This window comes from Amblyomma maculatum, chromosome 8 (assembly GCF_055883805.1).
Source record: "Amblyomma maculatum isolate TAMU_Amacu chromosome 8, ASM5588380v1, whole genome shotgun sequence".
Lineage (NCBI taxonomy): Eukaryota > Metazoa > Arthropoda > Arachnida > Ixodida > Ixodidae > Amblyomma > Amblyomma maculatum.
In genome coordinates this window covers 74,101,386-74,124,241 of record NC_139351.1, presented here as the reverse complement: position 1 = coordinate 74,124,241, position 22,856 = coordinate 74,101,386, and the positions used below count along the sequence as shown (strand labels likewise).

General features: G+C 43.9%; 1 long non-coding RNA gene across 3 annotated transcripts in view; it reads left to right on the top strand.

The window, feature by feature from the left end:
- The window catches only part of LOC146181525 (uncharacterized), a 57,150-nt gene that overhangs the window by 26,415 nt on the left and 7,879 nt on the right, over positions 1 to 22,856 (top strand). For 2 of the 3 annotated variants that reach the window (XR_014700218.1, XR_014700216.1), the window contains 3 exons: positions 1,129 to 1,217; positions 3,269 to 3,345; positions 20,066 to 20,147. This is a non-coding gene — a long non-coding RNA (uncharacterized LOC146181525). Of the gene's footprint in view, positions 1 to 1,128; positions 1,218 to 3,268; positions 3,346 to 16,454; positions 16,595 to 20,065; positions 20,148 to 22,856 lie in introns of those variants that run through there. The other variant, XR_014700217.1, reaches the window with a different exon arrangement.

Sequence of the window (22,856 nt, the reverse complement as noted above, 5' to 3'; positions counted from 1 at the left end):
GTCCTTCTTGACTCCCACAGTTTAAAAACACACAGCCTGGCTGTTTGTGTCATTACTGTAACTAAAAAAGAAATTAGTTCACATATACAGCTACACCTCGTTAAAATGTATTTTTGTGACCCATGTATTTTTCATTAATAAGCACAGCAATGCTTGCAAACAAAACTGCCACTGTGGTACCGAGGTTTATATTATAGTGTGTGAGGGCTTTTAAGGCTCTTTGTATTTGCGTAGGAAAGTAAAACAGACTGAATTACATGGCTGCTACTCTGTTAAACTGCCATCATACCATTAATTGCACTGTGTACATTATTTTTGTGAATTCATGAATTGTGAAGCGCACTGAGACCTTCAGCTCACACACTCTGCTTCCCAAATCACTCTTTCTTATGTTGAAATAATTAGCAGTTAGTCACCACTGCAAGGCTTGGCAGCTCATTTGCTAGTCATTGCACAAAATGAATTAAGCTGCCCACTTAGATTGTAACTATTCTGTTATGACCTTATCCTGCAAAGCTAAGGTAACACTCTGCATAGAGGCAAAGCAGAGTAGTGAATCTGTGAATGCAAGCAGCATATCCAATCCAAGCAGAAAAGGAATGAATTCAGGTTAAGTTACATGTGACCAATACACAATTCGTTACTTTCACAAACAGCCGCTCTTGAAGTACCCATTATCTAGTACTGTGGAAATAAATTTCCCTTAAGATTTGCCACCTATCTTGAAGAATTGCTGGTCAAGCCGGTCGCAATACGTTAATGCAATATTTTAGCGCTTGGGACAGTTTGGTCGAGTCGCACTGGTATTCAGGCGTACGTATTTTCTGAACCTGTTGTTTACATACGTCACGCTGTCGAACCGCACTCATACGATGTCACTTTCCTTGTTCATGCCTTGTAAACGTAGTGTGCGTAAACGTTGGTCTAAAAAGAGCCTTATGTCATCTGCGGATACGATGTGCTCCCACCATTATAAACAAAGCGGCATTTGAGACACAGAATGCAAACCTGCGCGTTAAAAACAGCAATAATTTGGTTTTGTCGGTTTATTGCTGTGCGGCACGAGTAAAAGGTTTTGAGCAAAAACAATTGCACAATTTATTTTGTGTCTTTCCCTTCTTTATTCAGTGCTCGCCTGAAAGCTTCCCTCAACAGACGTGTGCTTCAGGCTGTTGGTGCAGCTTCCATGACCCCAGAGATCCTCAAGGCCGGCTTAGGTGTGTTGAATTCACGAGAGCCAGATAGCCTTTCATTACTCTCATTTTGGAATTGTGCCAAAATGCTAATAAATACTCTGGAGCTCTAGTGGTGATTGTCATTATGTGCACTTTACTTTTCAAACCGATAATTAATAAAGGCGCTTCAAAAAACGAACAGGAACAGCTAATTTCAATGAAACTTGTTTGTGCGCTCATTAAAATTAACGAAATAATTTTTCTAAATATGGTACATGAAAAGGTGGCAGCATAGGCAGACAGTACAAAGACAAATATCTAACCATAAATTGTTAGTAAACACGAATGCATGAAACCGCCAATTGAACATACATGATATAGTGGGCAGAGATATCCGAGATATCAGAGATAATCAAGAAGCATAGGTTGTGCTACAAAAAATGCTTATTAGGGATAATATGTAGCATGCTTCAAAGACGAGCTGTAGTTCGACAGAAAATTGGGCACAGGCAAACTTAGTGCATGCTCTGAGACGCAAAACGGCAATGTAATTTGTAATACAATTGGTAAAGTAGTTTGGGTGGTCTATACTGGTCGACACAGCAGCCGCAGTAACGAGGACCATAATGATTATGAAACGACTATAAACAATAACATGTCCGACCTGTAACGCAAAAGTTGGTAGTGGAAAAGATTGAAGCTGGGAAAAGCAGGAAAGCTGCTGGGGAAGAACATGATTCGGTCAAGGGCAATCAAATCGAAAGCAACAGGAATTGCATGCTAGAAAGCTAGCCATATTATAAGAGTCCTACTTGCCATAGATGTTACCAAAACTTTGGAAGAAAGTTAAGGACAGGTCAGACTCCTATATGTTATGTGCATGGAATGTGCAAAAGTTCTCGCTAATAGCATGAGTGTAATGTCAAGCTTCAGTTTAAAAAATATTATAGATGCTTTTGTCATGACTATACTCTAGAAAATTCATATCCTCTCTATCAACACAGTAATATAAATATATTAGGAATATCGTCCGCACCTAAACTTAACAATCATTCATTACGAGAATGAATTTGGCTGAATGAACACTCAGCAGTATTGTTGGTACTACAAATCAAAGCGTACAGGACGCATATGGTGAAAGCACTGGAAGATATCTAATGGCACTACACAGTAGCCATCGTCATCAATATAAAGTAATGAAATCTAAATAATGAACACCGTTAGCAAAAATAGGCGCAATCTTTCCATTATTATCGAATGGTTGCTTAGATGTGGTATTCGGAACGCTGAATTGGGAGAGGTCACAGGTAGGTTTTAGTTGTAGAATACCTTACTCACCTTTACTATTCCCTTCAACCTTCGGTGGCGAATTAATGGCATCAACAGGCAAATATTTGGCAGGCATCAAGATAATATGTACAAAAATAAAGTTAGTTTTTAACAGCTCCGGAAAGGTTCAGTTCTTTGAAAAGACAAAGAAAGGCGTTGGAAGTGATTAAGAAATCCATGTAGTTACGACATTCAAAAGCCTCAGATGCAGATTATCAAAAGATAAATAAAATGACGAAAGAGATTGTGTTCAATCACGTTTTAAAATAGCAGAATATGAATGGTAGGTAACCATGATCATTCTAGTAGAAATTAGTTAACAACTGTGCCTTACACACGGGTACTCACGTTTGGGGGTCGAGACGTGGAGGTGATCGAAAAAAGTTCAACACAAAGTAAGGATCGCACACTGAGTTTTGAGCTAGAAATGGTGAATTTAATATTCACAGTCAGGAATGGAGTGGAATAGTTCAGGAAACAAACGTGAGTTACTCGCCTTCTAGTAGAGGTCATGAAAACGAAATGAGCATGTGCATTCCATGCGACACGAAGACAGATAACTTGGGTATCTAAGGACGACAGACTGGGTTCCAAGGAAAGGCGAGGGTACCAGGTTGTGAGAAAACATTGGCTGTGGATTACCTTGTGGTTAAACCTGGAGTTACGCGAGAGCAATCTTAATAGCTGCTCTTTGATTCAGCTTGAAATTAAAGACCGCTTTTGGACATAATAGTTTACTCTCAGGTTTCTCCTTTCTGCCATAGGGAAATCAATTCACATATGAGCACTCCTTGACTCTCGTCGTTGACCCTTCTCATTCGGATGTAGAAGACTTCTAGAGGTATGAAATCATCCCTATGCCGAACTTCCGGGCACGCTATCATGACAACGTTCGAACGAACATGTGTTAGCAACTCGCTGTTGTCTATGGCCTCAACCCAACCCAACATCAAGATTGATAGAAGGCTGGCTGGGTTCGAAGCCAAACAACTGTTGATCGCTTCAGCATGATTTGCACCAACGATAAATAGCAGCTGGTAGTATAGCCTGTGAGGTCAATAAACTGAGATCTAGAAAAGCTGAGACTGAACTTAGAGAATGCCGTGTTAATCCTTAATTTTATGGTCTGCCTCACGCCCATCCTGAGCATTAGTTAGAGAGTGGACAAAATTTGTTTACCGTCTCTCATACAAACGGATCTTGCAGGCTTGATTTGTGAATTAAATGTGCGCGAAGAATTGGTGGTTTAGAAAAGCACATGCAGGCCAGCCAATGTGAAGTTCGTGTCCATGAAAACTTGACAAGCAATATTCGTTTCGAGTTCCAAGCCGTATTTTCTGTGAGTCAGTGATAGTATTACTTTTTAGACATCAATAGCGAAAAGCTTGTCAAATTAGAAATCGCTCAAAATTCTAAAACCGAACTGCGCAACGACAAACTGTACTTCAACGAGAAGTTTTCATATTTTGACAAAAGGTCATTTTACTTCCAGCATATCCTCACAATTTACTACTGACTAAGCTAGGAGACGGAGGACAGTGGCAGCGATTGATAGGGCGATATTCATATTCATTGTCAAATTTAAGCATTTTCCTCTAACTCGACGAACTAAGTGCGAATTCGTTTTACCCTGGGCTGCGCAGAAGTGAAAATGGTAAGACACAGGCGAACAACTGCAGCGAGATAAGCGGAGCTCTTCGTGCCAAGAGGAATAATCAACAACCCGTTTAGAAATTTGACTAGTTGGTACATTACTTTTTTTCTTAGTGACGAGTTGTGAGAAAAAAAAAAGCAGCCACATAAAAATACGACGCGGATACAACGAGCGCAAATTATCAACTGGTTTTATTCATGTCGCTGACGCTTATATAAGCAGCATGCACACGTGCCTAAACAAGCGGGGGAGGGGATATAACGATTGCCACTGAAGTCTGCAAGACGCAAGACGTTCTTTTCCGCATTGCACATCATTAGTGTGTCACTGGTAGATCGTTCGTTTTGTTCTCTGATGATGTGCACTTTTAAAATCTGATGGGATACTCTCGCTTTGATCATGTCTAGATTCATCTCGGAGTGGGCGTTGTTTTATTCCAGTGACTGTGTTTGAATGCACGCAACTCGTATATAAGGAAATAGGTAACAACCTTTCAGCCAGATATTTCGTAGCAGATGGTTACAGCGACTAGATACCATACGATTTCGTTTTTGTCATGAAGGTTGTTCAGTGGCCGAAAGGTTCATGACCGGCATGGGCGTATATGCGCTGTGGAAGAAATTTAGCAATGATGGCCACAAAGCGGCTGCTCATATAACGATATTTTTGTTATAAATGATACAAAGAAGCAAATTGGTTCCTAGGAAGGGAAAGACGCAGTATCTGTCACACTTGCTATGTGGACATCTGAACCGCGCCGTAAGGGAAGGGATGAAGGTGGGAGTGAAAGTGGAAAGAGAGAAAGGGGAGCCGTAGTGGAGGGCTACGGAGTAATTTCGACCACCTGGGGATCTTTAACGTGCGCTGACATCGCACAGCACACGGACGCCACTTCGTTTTGCCTCCATCGAAACGCAGCCGCCAGGTCGGGTTCGAACCCGGGTTATAAGTGATACAAAGAAGCAAATCTGGTAAACCGCTATTGGTGAACGTGTTTCTTGGCGCAGCAGCAATCTTGCCGGAAAAACTGGGCCTGGAAATTCATACCGAAAGCAACATTGTTTCATTCTGTGGCTTTCTTTATCTTCAACTCTCCTTCCTCCCCTTCCTTGGCTTTCCTTCTTCCGAAGAAATATTGTAATAAACCGTAATTATCGCGCTGCCAAGACGAAGACAAGTCCCCTTGTTGAAGCACTGGCTCGCCTTGCAAACTCACGCTCCACCTCAACTCTTGTTTAGCGTATGAGGGGATGGAAAGATACGCGACCGAGTGAACGGAGTGATACAGTGATAAAGTGTATGAAACTACAATAAACAAATGAATTTTCAACGCACTGATAGGGATGTCATGTTAAGTGCTTCCTTCAGTGATGAAACGTTTCGATATAGCGAATAGAATGACAGGATGAATCGAGTAGCTTTATTTTGGACACGATTGGAGAAGGTTAGCTAGGAAGATTTGTTTAGGGCGCAAGTTATTGATCTATATTCCAATGAAGGAAGTACAAAAAGAATATAAGCTTCAAATCTGGCCTCGCTGTTGGCCAGATATAAGGACGCTTGAGAAAACCAAGCTTCTTTTGTGATTTAGACGTAATTTGCTCTATGTGGTCAGTTCATGTTAATGTAGAATTTAAGTAGACACCGCGGCATTTATGTGATGAGACCGAGTCTATTAAATTACTTATAGTGTAGATATTGGGGCGAGACTAAAATTACAAAAAACTTTATATGTTTAGCCTTTTGTGTATTAATTTGCATCTGCCATTTGCCGCACAATGCCGTTAGCTTGTCTAGGTCAGATGTAATTATGTCGTTAGGGCTGCTTATATTTCGGTAGAATATACAATCATAATTTACAATTTATATTGTCAGGTATAACAGTGATGTATATTCAGATCAAAAGCAGACCTATAGCCGAACCTTGAGGGACAACAGACCTGAGTGGTGTTTACTCTGTGATGAGAGCTGTGTATGTTCTAACCCTGGCACAATGTTTCAATAACTTCTTTGGATTTCCCAACACACATGGGTAATTTTACCAAACCTTATTTTAAATGTCTATGTCCTGTGCTGACTTTAAGAACCTTGTGGGGCTCTTCTTCGATGTAGATTACCATGGCACAGATCGCACAGTGCACATAATTGGAACATTCTGCCGTTTTTTTGTGCTGGCAGCATGGACGGGCCCGGAGGGTGAGCGGCCATCGGCGTTTTACGCATAGTGAGGTGACTGTGCTGTTATCATCTGTTTTGGTTTGGCTTGGCTTGGCTGGCAGCTGCGACTGCGATAGTGGCGCTAGTGTATCTGTGGCGCAAGTGTGGCGCAAGTGTATAAAAGCGGAGTGCGAGAATAAACGGGGGTTCATTTTCGTCGCTTGGGAGCGCGGTGTCTGGACTGCTTTCTCGGGCAGCGTTCCGGCGCGGGTGCAGCGGCGCCCCCCCCTGCCTGGGCTAACACGACATGGTGTCAGAAGTGGCTGTCTACGACATGATGTCAGATGGTCAAGAATCTTCGCACTGAGCCAGGCACCTTCCATCCACGATATCGAAGACGCCTTCAATACGGCTGCATGGACTGCAGCAACCGCCACCGCTGGACTTTCACCGCACGTCAGAGTGGCCGGCGTGGATCGAACATTTCGACGACTTCCGATATGCAACGGGACTCAACGAATGCTCCGGGGAGGCTCAGGTACGAACGCTGTTGTACACAATAGGGAGGCAAGCTCGTGACATATTCAAGACGTTTTCACTATCGCACGAAGACGCCAAGAACTATGAAACCGTAAAGAAAAAGTTCGACGGGCACTTCGTAAAAGAGAGCAACATCGTGTACGAAAGCGCCTGTTTTCACAGACGCGTACAAATGCCAGGAGAGTCGGTAGACCAGTTCGTCACTGCGCTACACGGCTTGGCGGAACGTTGCGACTACGGTGAACTAAAAGAACGAATGATCCGAGATAGACTGGTTGTCGGGCTCCGCGACGCAAAGCTCTCGGAAGCTTTGCAAATGGATTCTCAGCTAACGCTGGCTTCGGCGCTGTCGAAGGCTCGCTTAAAGGAAAGCGTCCAACAGCAGCAAAGTACTCTACGAGGACAGCACAGCCATCAGTCATCGGAAATTCGTGACCAGGACCTCAATGTGGACGCGGTGGTTCAACAGAGGCACAACGGACGTCTGCATGGGCAACGAACGCCGGAGGTGCGGCAGCATGGGCAACGAACGCCGGAGGTGCGGTGTCCTTTCTGCAGTGGCGACGCCCACCCCAGGACAATGTGCCCAGCCAGAGCTGCCAAGTGTCTTCACTGTGGCAAGAAGGGACATATTGCAAAGGCCTGCTTGAAGAAAGCAACGGCTTCCGCTCAACGAAAGGTACGCGTCTCAGCGGTCAACCAGGAAACTGGAGAGCTACGCGTCTCAGCGGTCAACCAGGAAACTGGAGAGACTTTCTTGGGATAAATAGATGCATGCAGAAAAGCGCCATTTGTTGAAGTGCGCATTAATTCTGTGCCCATTTTTGCAAAGGTTGACTCAGGTGCTGAAGTGTCAGTATTACCAGCAACGTTTCCGGGATTACCGTCCCGACTGGTAAAAACCGATGAAATCTTCCAAGGTGCAGGAGGCAGTAAGCTTAACGTACTAGGCAAATTCGTAGCAGAGATCGCATGGAAAGAGAAAACTGTGTATCAAAAATGCTACGTTGTCAGTCCGTTACGCGACGTCCTTCTAGGATTACCTGCACTTGAGGTCTTAGGTATCGTGAAATTTGCAGACGCGGTCGAGTCGGGAAACCTGCAGTACGAGACGCGTTTTCCAGAAATGTTCCGCGGTCTAGGTACGATGCCAGGGCAGTACACCATCAGGCTACAAGCTGGCGCTATGCCGCATGCCATAAGCGCTCCACGCAGGGTACCAATTCCCCTGAGGGAGTCCCTGAAGCGCGAAATAGATAAAATGGAGCGTTTAGGCATAATCAGGAAAGTGGATGGGCCCACCGAATGGTGCGCCGGAATAGTTCCGGTAGTGAAGCCCTCAGGAGACCTGAGAGTTTGCGTAGACCTCACTAAATTGAACAAATGCGTAGTTCGAGAGCGATTTACGTTACCAACTGTGGATCAAGCTCTAGGGTCACTGTTGGGAGCGAAATGGTTTTCAAAGCTCGATGCCAACTCAGGCTTCCACCAGGTGCGACTCAGTAAAGACTCGGAAGAGCTAACCACGTTCTTAACACCCTTCGGTAGATACTGTTTCACGCGACTACCCTTTGGAATTACCTCCGCTCCGGAATACTTCCAAAAGAGAATGTCTGAGATACTAGGTGGCCTGCCGGGGGTCGTTAATTTCATGGACGATGTCCTAGTGTTTGGCGAAAGCAAAGCTCAACACGATGAGCGTTTAAGTAACGTGATCACACGCCTAGCAACGGCAAATGTGACATTAAACAAAGAGAAATGCTTATTCGGGGTTAGGCAAGTACGTTTTTTGGGTCACATTTTGAATGAGGAAGGTATTCATCCTGATCCAGCGAAGGTCAGTGCTATAAAAGATTTGAGAGCACCCAGAAACGTTACTGATCTTAGAAGCATTTTGGGCATGGCGAATCATTTGGGCCGCTTCCTGCCACATTTAGCCCAAGTGACTGCTCCCATGCGTGTTCTTTTGCACAAGGATAGGGACTGGGTCTGGGACAGCAATCACGAAAAAGCGTTCCAAGAACTCAAAGAGCTCATTTGTTCAGCGCAATGCATGGCTTTGTACGACGCTTCGCTACAAACCACTCTTTCAGCTGACGCATCGTCTTTTGGTCTGGGAGCAGTTTTGTTTCAAAAGCAAAAAGACGGGCAACGTAGACCAATTGCATTCGCTTCTCGTTCGCTCACCAAAACCGAGCAACGGTACTCCCAGATCGAAAAGGAGGCGCTGGCGTTGACGTGGGCAGCGGAAAGGTTTGATGAGTATATACGTGGTCTGGAAGTTGTTTTTGAAACTGACCACAAGCCCTTGGTGTCGCTGTTGGGTCACATGGCAATCGACGCTATGCCCCCAAGAATTCAACGTTTTCGTCTGCGCCTGATGCGATACAGTTTTTCTGTATTATATGTACAGGCAAATCGCTAACCACTGCTGATACTCTTTCACGTTCGCCGTTAGCTCGTACGAAAGTGGAAAGCTGTTTAACTGTCTCAGAGGTAACCGCTTACTCGAAAGCTTGTTTACTGGGTTTAGAAACAGGCGATGATTTCTTGAAAAGAGTAAAAGAAGGTCAAGCAAAAGACGAAGTGTGTCGAAGCTTGCGCACAGTGTGCAAAAAAGGGTGGCCCAGGAAACAAAATGTTCCCTGTTATCTTCTGCCATACTGGCAGGAACGTGCATGCATTACTTTGGTGAACGGGTTTCTGCTCAAAGGTATGAGGCTTATCATTCCTCAGACCCTTCGTAAAGGAAGCGCTAAGCAAACTGCATGACGGTCACCAAGGCATCTCGCGATGCCGCAGTGTGGCTAAAGGTTCTGTCTGGTGGCCGGGACTTAGCACTGAGATAGCGTCATTCGTGAAACAGTGCAGCGTTTGCGCGAGGCATGCGCCAGAACAGATCGAACCGATGATTGCATCGCCAAAGCTCTCTTTTCCTTGGGAGAGAGTAGGAGTCGATCTGTTTCAAATTCAGGGACGGCAATATCTTGTCGTAGTAGACTATCTTTCGAGATACCCAGAGATTGCCATTCTTCCGTCAACAAAGTCTGCTACCGTGATAAGCCGAATGAAAAGCATTTTTGCGAGACATGGCATTCCCGAGTGTGTGGTGACCGACAATGGTCCCCAATTTGTCAGTGCCGAGTTCGAGAAATTTGCAAAACTGTATGGCTTCCGTCATGTCACCTCGAGTCCGAGGCACCACCCCCAGGGAAACGGGGAAGTCGAACGTATGGTAAAGACGGTTAAGAATCTCATTCTAAATTCGGACGACCCTTACTTAGCCTTGCTGGCTTATAGGGCCACACCTGGTGTTCTGAACGTCAGCCCAGCTGAGATACTGATGGGTAGAAGGCTTAGGACGAGAGTCCCAATGCTGCCTTCGCACCGCAATCCGGGACAATGCTGTCTGCAAGAAGCGGCAGCCAAGGACCGTAAAGTCAGAATGGAGCAAAGCCGCCACTTCGACCGACGTCACCGGTCTAAAAATCTCCCAAAGCTGGAAGCAGGTGATGTGGTGTGGGTGACTGATCTTCGTACCAAAGGTACAGTGCTCGGAGCAGCACCACAGCCGCGTTCATACCGTGTTCAAACGGAAAACGGGGTTGAAGTCTGTCGCAACAGGAGAATGCTTAACCGTCTCCCAAAAGACCGGGTCGATAGCGGGAACTACGAATTTCCGGATAGTCAGGAACAGCCCAGCAGGGCCGGATTGGTAACTGGAGTAGACAACCAATTTGACGAAGCTCCGGAAGCTTTGGTGCCTCTAACTCAGACGGAGACTGACGGTGGCAATTCTCAAGCTAGAATTATAACTACGACCAGATTTGGAAGAGTTGTTCGCAAACCCATAAGGCTGGGCGTGGACGACTGATGCTGGAGTGACTGTGTTCTGTCGTGTTTTCTTGGGTGTGTTCCAATGTTATTTTGAAGTGTATGCATGTAAAGTTAATAGTGCTTGAAAAGGGGGATGTGCTGTTCTCATCTGTTTTGGTTTGGCTTGGCTTGGCTGGCAGCTGCGACTGCGATAGTGGCGCTAGGGTATCTGTTGCGCAAGTGTGGCGCAAGTGTATAAAAGCGGAGTGCGAGAATAAACGGGGGTTCATTTTCGTCGCTTGGGAGCGCGGTGTCTGGACTGCTTTCTCGGGCAGCGTTCCGGCGCGGGTGCAGCGGCGCCCCCCCCCCCCCCCTGCCTGGGCTAACACGACAGTGACTGCATATATTGCAAGACACCTTACATGATTGAGAAACTGAATGAAATTACCACCGCTGAAATATGCGAATGTGCAGCTTTCAAAACCTTAGATGAGGGCAAGAGCAGGAAGGCCCGGGGAAGAAGGGAGAGGCCATTATTTTCTCGCTCCCTCCCCGCTGATGTTCATGACTTCAACTGGTTAATGGCATGGAAAGTGCCGCTAGCGGCCAACCGTCTTGCTGTATGAGGCGTGGCGCCCTCCGCTTCTTGTCCGCAATGCGGACGACCGACACTCATCTACATAATTCGAAGAGCTCCATGTAACCCGTACCTTTTAGCGTCTAGTGCCGCACATATTCCAAGTGCGAATGCAGTCACAGAGCCGCCACAGATTTATATTTGTTGAACTGATATGTGCATTGGATCATTCGTCCTATGGAAGTTGAGATGCCCGGCCTTCGTGTGGGGACGTCGGCTGAAGGCCATGCTCCCCCTACTGCACCATTAATAACCACGATAACTCGACATTTGAACGAGTAACTAGTGGTACGTAAGCGGAAAGTGTTTCTCCTATTTTGGTTCACAAAGTTCTTTCGTGTCGATGACGGAAGAGTCACCATGCCCATCCTTTCCTTTGTACATGGCATACTAACAAGGCAAAATTGTGCAATCAAATGGTGTAAAATCACACAATGACAATGTAACATACAATATATGTGCATACATAAACCAGCGCTTACACTATATTTGAAACCATCTGTATACTCCGAGTGCCAGAAGAAACAAATACCATCTTGTGATGTCGTTGAACCCGAAACAAAAAAATTCTTAATCGTATTGCTTTGGTTGTAGAGGATGCAATCTGTAGAGTCTGAGTGGCAGAAGAATCAGGGGCCTTGGTTCTGCTGTGGATCATTTTGAAAGAATAAAATTCTCTTAACAATTAAAGCCGCGTTTAACCCCAATATTGTCATTGGCGCAATAAATAAAGCAGGTGAGGCAAAGCTATGGAGAAGCTAGATAACAGGGCAATGAGCCACCCAGCGTTCTGCATCGAGAAAGCCAGGTGGCCTTTGCTCCTGTACCGATGAAGAGTACACCAAGGAACGAGGCTGCGAAACAAAGCGTAGGAGACCGTTCGTGAAATGTGCTGAAAGGTAGTCTACAAAGTCCCCCTGTCTTGCGGGCACTCCTACATAGGCTTGCAGGTGCCTGAATGAGCGAACGAGGGAGCATAAGAGCAACGTAGAGCAGAACATTGAAGGAAGTCATCAAACTAAGCACATTAATAAGTGCCCGTCCCGCAATTGTGAGCCATGCTTCACTGATTTGCGCACTCTGGGCAAAAGCAAAGGTACTAATACTAGGGATTTGATAGTAGCACTTTTTTTTCAAAAAGAAAGGCAACGTGTGCGTAAGCGATCGATCAATTTCATTGTATAAGGAACGCGCCTTATCGTGTCGTTCCTGAGCTTTAGGTGGCCTACCTGCGCATGTGACGAGAAGTACGTTTCATGCATGGAATAAAAACCAGTTGGAAGTTGAACTTCTTCCTGCGACTTGCCTATGTGTCTTGTCTGTTTTTTGCGCCTTAAAACCATTTAATTATGAACCAAAGCCTACAAGCTCAGCAGCAAGTGCTCTTAGTTGGCAATGAAGCTCCGAATTTCTCTCAATCCGGACTTTGAGATCAACACACTATGGACGCTCACACTGGTCTCTCGAGAACCGACTCAGTGCCTTCTTTTGTGGGCGAAAAAGTCGTTGAAATTTGAACAGCCTCATTCGGAGCAGTCGCTGGCGACGGGCAAAGACGCCCTTTAGCGAAGGTGGTGGACTCCCGTCGCAGATCTGCCGCGGCGCCTCAACGCCGGCGGTTGTTGAGGCGCCATGGAATCTGATCAAGGTGTCCAGACAAGCCCCAGACTGAGGCTTATCAATGTGCCGGTGTCATGGCGAGCAGCACGTGGGCTTGTAAAATGGCGTAAGCGCTCACCGGTACTGGCTCGGCGCAGTAGTCGGCCGCTTAAAAAACCCGATCCTAAGAATAGGTAAACCACAGGGCCTCGAGTACCGTCAATGTGCCCAGAATTCGGCCGTAGTTGGGCCATGCGCGGGTAAGGCATGCTACTTGGATGACACGACCATGGTAGTAGGTTGGCCAAGTCAGATATACACGTCGGTCTGAGGACGACTGCCGGGCTAAGCTCGGGCCATGCTCGGCCCGATTTTCAGTTGACCATATTTGCAAAGGCTGAGCGTCGTCCTACCATAGGCTTCCCTTTTAGGCTTCCATAGCAGTTACGGGGTATCCTGCTGCACCAGTGGTCGGACGTCTGACCTAGTGGATGGAAATACAATTCGCTGCTTTCGTTCGGCCGTGCTGTGAAATAAAGCATGCTACCTTTTAAGTCTAGGACTGTGTATAGCAAAAGCCCTCCAGCAGCGCTCTCTTAGCAACTTGCGGGAATAGGAGATATGAGTGCTTATTAGAGGTTATGAGGAAAGATGAAGCACAGACAATGGCGAAGGCTTGGAACGTAGAATGGGCCTATATTGAAACCTTATTAAGCAGAAGTGTGAATTCTCTTTCGCTCCTGCACCATAAGACATAAACCTGGAGAAAGCTTAGAAGGTAAAGACCATGTCCAATGTCCTTTCTCTCCATGCGAGCGTCATCTGCTAATAATATTGATTAGCGTGGAGAAGCTCCTTCCTAGAACAATTTCTAAGTATTGGAGCCCCAAAATGCTGTATGGCTTTATTTACATGCATACAATGTTCAAACCCAAAATGTTACAGGTGCACATATAAAAAATGTTTACACTCGCCATCATGAAATCTGATAAAATAATTAAAAGGGCTCTTCCAAAACCGGCAATATTATCAAATGCGACAATGTCATGATGGAGAAAGCTCAGAACAGCATTTTGAGTAAAAGTTTTGAAAAACAAATAAAGTAAAAAAGTATAAGCATGACTACATTATTTCCTAGTGCGAAATGTTTTACTCAACTTTATAGGTTTTTTATATATTAGGGAAATAAATTGAGGGATGCTGCTATGTACGTATATGCCGATAAAACAGTTCTATTTTTTGACGAGCAGACTGAATTCCTCGAAATATGTGAAGCAAGAGCCAGGAGGGAGCGGCGAAGAGCTGATGGAATGTCTTGATCTTTTTCCACAAATTGTTTGGCTCTTGACTCTCTCGTGGATCGCTTTCACTTGCAACAGCTACGAAGCCGACGGCGACATGGCTAAACCGCCGAATTCGCGCATACGAGCTGCCCTCAAATAAGCTTACGCATTTTGCGAGGGAGGGTAAAAAATAAACATTCGCCTCAGTTTTTGTACCGTTTATACACTTGTCACACGGGCACTTGTAAGGGCCTTTGAAATTAAGGTTCTTTGCTCTAAAGGAGGTTGACGCACAGCTACACTGTAAAGTCTCGAGACCTTTGCGAAAATGGCCCGTGGCGGGGAAGGCCTTTATGCTGCGTAAAAGAGCAGCCCAAACATGAGTGCCACCGAGCGTGCTCAGAAGACAAAAACGTTGACACAATATAGTTTTGAATATTATATTTAAGCCTAATTCTATTAAAGGGTTATTTTCACATTACAATCAACTTTAAAAATCTGGAAGGTTGAGATGCCACTTCAACTATTTTCAGTAGTTGCATCGACGTGTACATTATTTGCTTTTCGCCTGATGCATTTGTTGTGCGTTCATTTTTCGTTGGGCAGTATTTGCTGTCTAATGTACTATTTACTTCATTTAGCCACTCTTTAGTTCAACTGTTTAGATATGTACACTGATTTTGCTGGTCGACAGATGGCGCTAATGAGGGTTGCCTCAATCATCATCATCATCGTATCTATCTCTCTTTCACTTGCCGTGTAGCAGCGCCGCTATTCCTTTTTTGGCTCTGCCCCTTTGGAGTAATAAACCTCCTTTGCAGTAAAGATCTTGGAGAAGTGCTGTGTGACCGGAGTATTAATACAGTTTGAGATGTTAGTACCTCGGAACTCTAGTATTTGGTTGTTTTAAAATGTAACCTATATACTACCACTTATTTTGACTTTATACTTAGGTGTTGGCTTATTCCATAGGTTTCATCACTGCTATTACCAATTTGGCAGCCCCAAATTTCCATTTGTAAAATATCCCTAATCGCAGCAGAGTTAGGATATGAATATTTGGTCAATACTGCTTTTTTATTATTCCAGCTGCTGTGCAGGTGTCACCATATATTTTACTCTAGCCTCTTCTATTGCTTTAATTGTTTTTTGCTGTAGTTGACGTGAAGAAACCAGAACCAAAATTGAATTAAACACATTTTCCTCTGCTGTATATTTATGCACCAACTTTCAATGACTTTTTCAAATATGTTATTCGTCATACCTCAGTCTAATTATTCGCACTTTTATGCACCCCGAAACATCTATGGACACGCGATTAGGCCCTCTTCCTTTGCGTGAGTGTAGGTATATTCCTGATTTTTGTTCTTAGTCCGTTTGTTCCAGAAGGTGAAACTATCGACTCAAATGGTTCATCAAGGCGCACGAAAGCAGATTTCAGGGATGCTGGTTAAACGACGGTGACTGTGTTTCGATGGACGCGTACATTGTTCTCAGTCACTGGAGGCTAAGATACCTCAAGCGGTCAATATTTACGTAGTTTTCCACTATGGCCTTTTTATATCCTTGTTCTAATTAAAAAGCCGCACTTCATAAAGGTATTCTAAATAACTAGAGCAATAACAAATACTGCTGCAGTGCATAATTTTATGACACTCCCATACATTTTGTCTTTATTCCGTTTTGCACCTCATAGAAAGCGTTGATGGTTATGCAACATGTTCTTAGAATGGCGAATTTTAGGTAAGGTTGTTTCCCTCTGACATTTCATACCGAGCACGCACTGAATTTCAATAAACAATCGTCACGAATTCTGCCTGCATATTTATTTTTGCTGATGAAAGGGCATGACTACCACTTCACAATTCTTATGCCCAAATACTAATGCACGAAACCGGATTATGACGCATTTCACGCTTATCTCGCGATTAAAAGAATAACTATATTCAGCATCGAAGTCAAATTACTTTTTGAAGCAAAATGAAACCAATTTTGAGACATGCTATTAAAATTTATACCATCAAAAGCAAGCTCCGTAGGCAAAGAACGTCACCAAAAATCTATCTTCTCTATAACGGTTACTTTTTCGTTTTTTAGCTTTAAAGTCTGTTACTATGCAGTCGAGTAGGCAGAGTTAAAATGAAACTTGATTGACGCAATAGTCGCGCTATCTACAGCTGCTTTGCTGTAGACTGTAATGCAATTGTTAATTTCTGAATAAATGAATATTCCATATCATCCAAATCTCATCCACGAAATATCAATCTGTCATTTCATAATACCGAAGATATTACTGCCAGGGGACTTTCTTTATGATCAGCAGCCGTGTTCCAGCGACTTGACATCTTCCGATGAAGCTGTTGGTGCCATGCGTTGGTCTTCTGCTTTTGACTGCAATCTCAGAGTGAGCAGATTTGTTTCATCGTTACATATCACTCGCACGTTCCAAACAATGATGAAAGAGTGCTCTAGTTGCACGTACTAGAAATAAAGCGACGTATTGTAATAGCCATACTTTTGATTAACATATAAGAATTTTGAAAATCAGTCTTATTATTGACTGAATTGTAAGACGAAAGGTATTGTTTAATGATGCGCGACTTTCCTTCCAACTTTGACAGTTATGCAGCGGATTTTATCAAACTACATTTAAAAACCGCGACATTTTTATATTTGCTATACGCTGCTAACTTTTGAAAGGAAAGGTCGCTCAGTGTATGCGTTGTTATTATGTGCAAGCATTATCTTGACCTTATTTTTGTTGAACAAAGTTTGGATTATAGTGTTTGAGTTACTGTACTGTTTACTCTTGAGGCCAATATAATGGATTGGATCGCGGCGATTAGACATTTTATAGCGCATAGAGACGGAAATGCGCGAAACGCGACAAAGCCAGCGCTTACAGTCTTCGCTTCATAAGGCTTATGCGCTTAAGCAGAACAACATATTTAAAGATGCTGCTCTTAGTAGGAACCGCTTATAGGCGATTAGCATATAGCATGCGCTTGGAGCACAGTAAATTATTCGTCAAAATTTACAGCTGATTCTTATCATATCTGCGTTTACTTCGCAGTCAGGGCCTAATTATGGCTTCACAAATTGAGTAGAATAAAGATAGGCCGCACTGCACTAAGTGAATAAACGAATAAATGTTTACTCATTAACCAATATATTTTGCTTCTTGTTCCTAAAGGCGAATAATAGTGATGTTCAGATAATTCACCATGATGCGCCAATATTATTTGAAATATTTTCATATCACATTATGAGGCTGGAATGACAAGTGATGTGGTAACGCGAAGCAAACTCGAACAGTACTCTGTTGGTTGTATTACGTGCAGAGTTGGGACGAGCAAATACAACCTCCAGTTCATTTGGATTCCTTTCTAACATTTACCCAGGGAAACACTAATTCTGGATATGCGGCATTTACAGCGGATGCTGTTTATGCAACAATGCAAGCGCAGCGGGGAAACGAATCCATTACGCGAGGACTGCATAGAAACACACGACTAGCAGGCGACGCGGCCGGTTCCGCTCTCGGATTTACTTTCAGCTCCGCCACCAGTGTTCTGGCCGTTCCTTTGTGCGGGGCGTATAAAGACAAATCGGATAATTAGATATGTTCAAATGCAAACAATGGACCGATCGCAAAATGAGGCATTGAGCACAGCTTTTCAACGAATCTAGTTCACTGTTAGAGAATTTAAAGACGCAAACTAGTTTGGAAAAGAGTGCACCCCAGAAACGAGATCATCACGCAGGGCCATGTTTTCCACACATTCTATAAAAATTTAGATAATCAAGCAGCGCCAGTATTAAACCTTTAATTTAGTGGTGACGGAATCTGACTTTCCTTACGGACGTGCTGGGCCCGGTCACTATAGTGCCAGCGAGGACGACCATGCTTAAAGTTCACAGGTTTCACTGGCAGGGATCTCAGATGATTTCAAGTAGAATGTTTGGTAAAAGATTCTTTGCCGTGCACAAATTGCCTTAAATGAATAACAATTTTTAATTTTTAGTATCGTCACAATGCGAGTAAAAAAGCTGAGGGCTGATTATATTGGCGGAATTCGGTGTCCTAGGTTTTCTTGATTTTAGTTGATTCTTGAGTGAACTCTGCCACAGTTCTGGGTGGCTGACTTTGGTACTTTAGACCATGGATATAGAAATTATTCTGTTCTCCTCAGTGATAATCGTACGGCCGCAGCTGAAGAGGGGCTTTACCTCTTCAACGGAAGCAAGAATTACTCATCCAAAACGCTAATTCTTGATGAAAGGAAGATTAGGCTTTCTTTTTTCAGACACCACTTGCTATTTCCTTCAAAAGGCCCGTCTTGAATATAGCTTAAAAATCACGTTGAAATGAATTGCAGAAAAATGTCTCATAATTTTTAAACTTGATTCGAGCAGAGGCTCAAAGTGTAAATACAGTTGCCTGAACTCTGTTGTGCTGCTACGTATGTGTGTCTTGTCATTTGCTCAAAACGGTGAAGCCAAACGTTTCCATTCTCAGGCTGTCAGTGGAAGGTGGCAGGCACACGGGGCTGCACGAAAAGCAGAGCCCGTATCATTTTGGATGGCTCCATCATCAGGGAGATGGGCCCGTTCATTTTTATGTGTGCCTCCACCAGGTGTCAGCTGTGGTGACAACGAGCAAATACATTTCACACAGAGCAACTTTTTATCGGGGCTGTCTTGAGCGCGCAAATAACAATGCAGCTCGGCGGTCATGATGACACAAAACTGCTCGCTTGTTGTCAATGTACCAATTGCAGCCGGATTCCTCATCGCTCATTTTAACTTCGGCCAGAAAACATATCGATAAACTCGCGAAAACGTGGTAGATCAGTCTGAGCCATTTTGAAGCCATCGGAACGGCTTTAATCATTGCAGATTCACCTCGTCGCTTTTTGCGCTGCTGTAAAACAGTTGTAATCTCATGCCTCAGCGAGGCCTTTCTGCGCGGCACAAGGAAAGCGATAAGGCCAGATTGCAGCTTGGGGTAGCTGCAACAAAAAGAATTCTAATAGGAACTTTGGATTACTCAACTGCGGTGAGACGAAGGCCTACATCGTGCGGTGGTCCGAATCTCTCCAATACGGCACCTGTTCCTGGTTTTGCTCCCACCTTCATGATGACGTGATAACTTAAGTTACCAGCCAAAGTATAAAGCCCCGCTTTAACCGAGCCGTATGAACGAGCCTGCGTGGCCTAGGGATGACGTGAATGCAAGAGTTTTGCAAGGCTGTTTGTGATAACACACTCGCAATCGGAAGGAGAGACCTGAGTTGGCATATTCTACCAAACGTTATGTCAGGATGCCCTACGTCCAGTTAGTACTAGGCTATGCCAGCTACCAGTTACCGCCTCCCATGACTGAATCCGTCCAGCCTTTGAACGCAACGGCCGGACGGTCACTGCAAATATAATAGGCGTTCGCAGCCATACTGAGAGCGCAGCCCACAGGTGAGAGCTTGCAAGTGATGTGGAGGTACGGCTTTGTTGACATGTTCTATTTCTTGAGAAGTCTACATGGACTTAGACAAGTAAACAAGTCTGGAGCACACAGAGATCTCAATCTAAGACGATAGCCGTCGATTCAGATTATGGCTACGCTTATGGGTAGCCATCATGGTCACAGGGCTTGCCCAAAACGGAGCTGTGAATCCATGGTCCCTAGGTTTTCAATAATACCTTTGATTACAACTACGTGCTGTTCTATCATCGATATAAGAAGGAATAAGGCAGAAATGAACAATAATCACATTTCGATAAAAAATGTCTATGTCGGCAAAAGCAGCTTTACGTTGACGCATACGTAAACACGGTTTCGCACAAAAAGTAAATAAATGATCTTTTTACATCTCAGGTGCCGACCACCACGTCCTATGCATCGCCCAGCTTCAAACTTTCCGCACCGCCTTAGAAGAGATACATTTTGCCCGGATTGGGTAAGTTTACGTCAAACTGCTAAGGCAATTAATGACGAAGAGCAGTTTCCACAGTCACGTTCTTATAGTCGCGTATATGTCCGTTGTGGGCAGGGCTTAAAAATAACCAGCAATGCAGGTGCACAGGATTTTCTGAAAAGAAAACTGTCCCACAATTCTGGAGAAAAGATATGGATTGGATCAGTTAAAAATGAAATCAAAAAGATGCAAGTGGACAAAACTTACGCAAAACTGCACAATTTTCACATGAATCTTATCCGTCAGGTCGACGACTCAAAAGAGCAAAACTGAACATGATCATAGGATTGTGCTTGCTGTGTATTCAAACCACGAACATCAACTTCCATTGTGCCGATTATACATGCGGCAAAGCACAACGTATCATTTTTAAAACTGTTTTGCACTGCTTTCAATGAATGATTCTAATGCTTCCAAGACGTGAAGGTGCGAGTGTGGTTTTCCTCGTGGGGCCAGTAGTTATGTTTTGCACACGGGGATCGCAACCCTTGTCCCCGTAGCTAGCTGTACACATTTATTCTGATAAATGTAACCCATATTTAGTTAACGTTTGCAAAGAAAAGGCTACCTATCGCATCTATCTAACTGAAAATGCTGAGTAGTATTTTTGGCACATTCCATATGCCGTTATATTTGCCTCGTGTTTAGGACATGTTTATGTACAAAATCTCTTACTGGCTACGGCACGTTTGGATTTATTCATGATATACGGCGTCTGTTCATCATATTTCTCAATCCTCATGTCACCTCTGCACATTCGTAATATTGGCCATGCAATCCCGGGTAGTACTAATGTTGCCACAACGTGTTAAGGAATGTAAGGAAATAAATCATTTATAAGTTTTTTTTTGCTAATTGCCGTAAGAAATAGATATATGACTTCCAGAACTGCAGAATGACAAATTTTGTGTCACAGAGTACGTGTACGCTACTGCCACTTGTTCGTGGTTCTCATATAGCTTTCATGAAGATGGGTCTAAACTAAATGAGAGGTTTACTAGGTAGCGTGTTCGAAATTGCCAAAATTCGGGCTGAGCATCAAACGTTTCTTCACCTGTCCAAGTTAAATCGTTTCGTTGATGCTGGGTGATCGGGAGACAGGAGGCAAGAAACTGTTAAGGATAAAGATTGATTTATTCGCACTACAACACAGACGGTGCATTGACATTTCGAAATGTTCCACACCGCAAATTAAAACAACATCTTTGCTCTTCTTGCACATCGAGACAGAAAACTAACCATCTCCTAAATTAGATTGGCTCAGTCTGACTCTACCTATTGCATTATTTGCCACTTAAAATATTTGCGATTAAAAACTAAAAAAGGTGGGACGGTACATCCTTGAAAATCAACGCAGGGCTTCAAAAAAATAACCCCACTTCTTTACAACTCTTGTCGTCACTCAAAATACAGGGAGCAAAAACAAACAAGAAACAACTTTTAGGCCCTTTATGTCTTTTAGCTAGCTTGTTTATCTTCCTCTCCACAATTGCTATCTTTACTCCTCCTTCCTCCACGTGTAATCAAAGTCCGGCACTCTGTTTCCACCTTATATTGACATATCAGTTCTGCAATATCGATTGCTTCTTGTTGACAGCTGAAGGAGCCCGACATGTTGCTGAACACAGTGTTGCCACACAACAAAAAAGGAACCTTCGTCACCACTCCGTGGATCTCTCGAATTGTCCGCCTACCTTTAATTGAAGGTCATTGGGGATAAGGCGCGTCAAATGGGTGGCTCGGGTGGACCACCGTACTTGACAAATCCTCGCATTCGCTGCTACGTCTGCTAACCCGACGATCCGGGTCTAACAAAGTGAAAACTTTTTTGACGTAATTAAAAGCACTTGTCTTACAGGCATCGTGCTTGAGTGATGCGGAAATTTAAAATAATTTCAGCTCTGTAACGTGCACAGATATCACATCGTATATGGCCACCTTCATTTGAGCATTATTCGAAAATAGTCGGACATTTTCGATAAAGCGGAATCGAATGTAAGCATTAGCATGCCACCTCTGTGGTGCGAGCTCGCCTCCTAGGCATCAGCTCTCAACACTGCTACAATTGACCCACCGTGGCGGAGTGTCATTGATCAATATCCAGAACTGGACACACTGAATAAAGGGCACTTGGCGCAATATAAGTCAAAATATTGACATAAAGAGGGAAACACACGTGTCTTTTTAAAACAACACGTTGAAATCGAAATGAATATTGATTCGCTGACATTCAAGTAATGAAATGCATTTCACCATGAGAATGGCAGCGTAATGTCCATATACGGTAAGTGCACTCGCCTCGTTCAAGTATAAATCTGTCAATGTGCTATTCAATATGGGACACTGAAATATTTTGAGGGTTATTTGCCATGAAGCATCCGGCAGGAATGAAGTCTAATGCCCAGCAACAACGTGAATATGTTTAAAATTCCAAGTGTGCACTATATTGTGAAACTGAAAAAATATGTTATTTTTAATTTCTGTCATCAGTATGCTTTTGGGACCAACATGGCTCGCATAAAACTTCTTTCACATCGCACTCAACAATGTCTAAAGATAAACCTTGCTCTAATATTCATTCAGTGATTTTAATCATCAAACCTTCTACCTGATAATCACATTACGAGGAGCGTGCGTCCACGTGTTTTCCTTAAAAAACGGTCGCAATCGTTTGTTAGGTTGAGTGCTTTT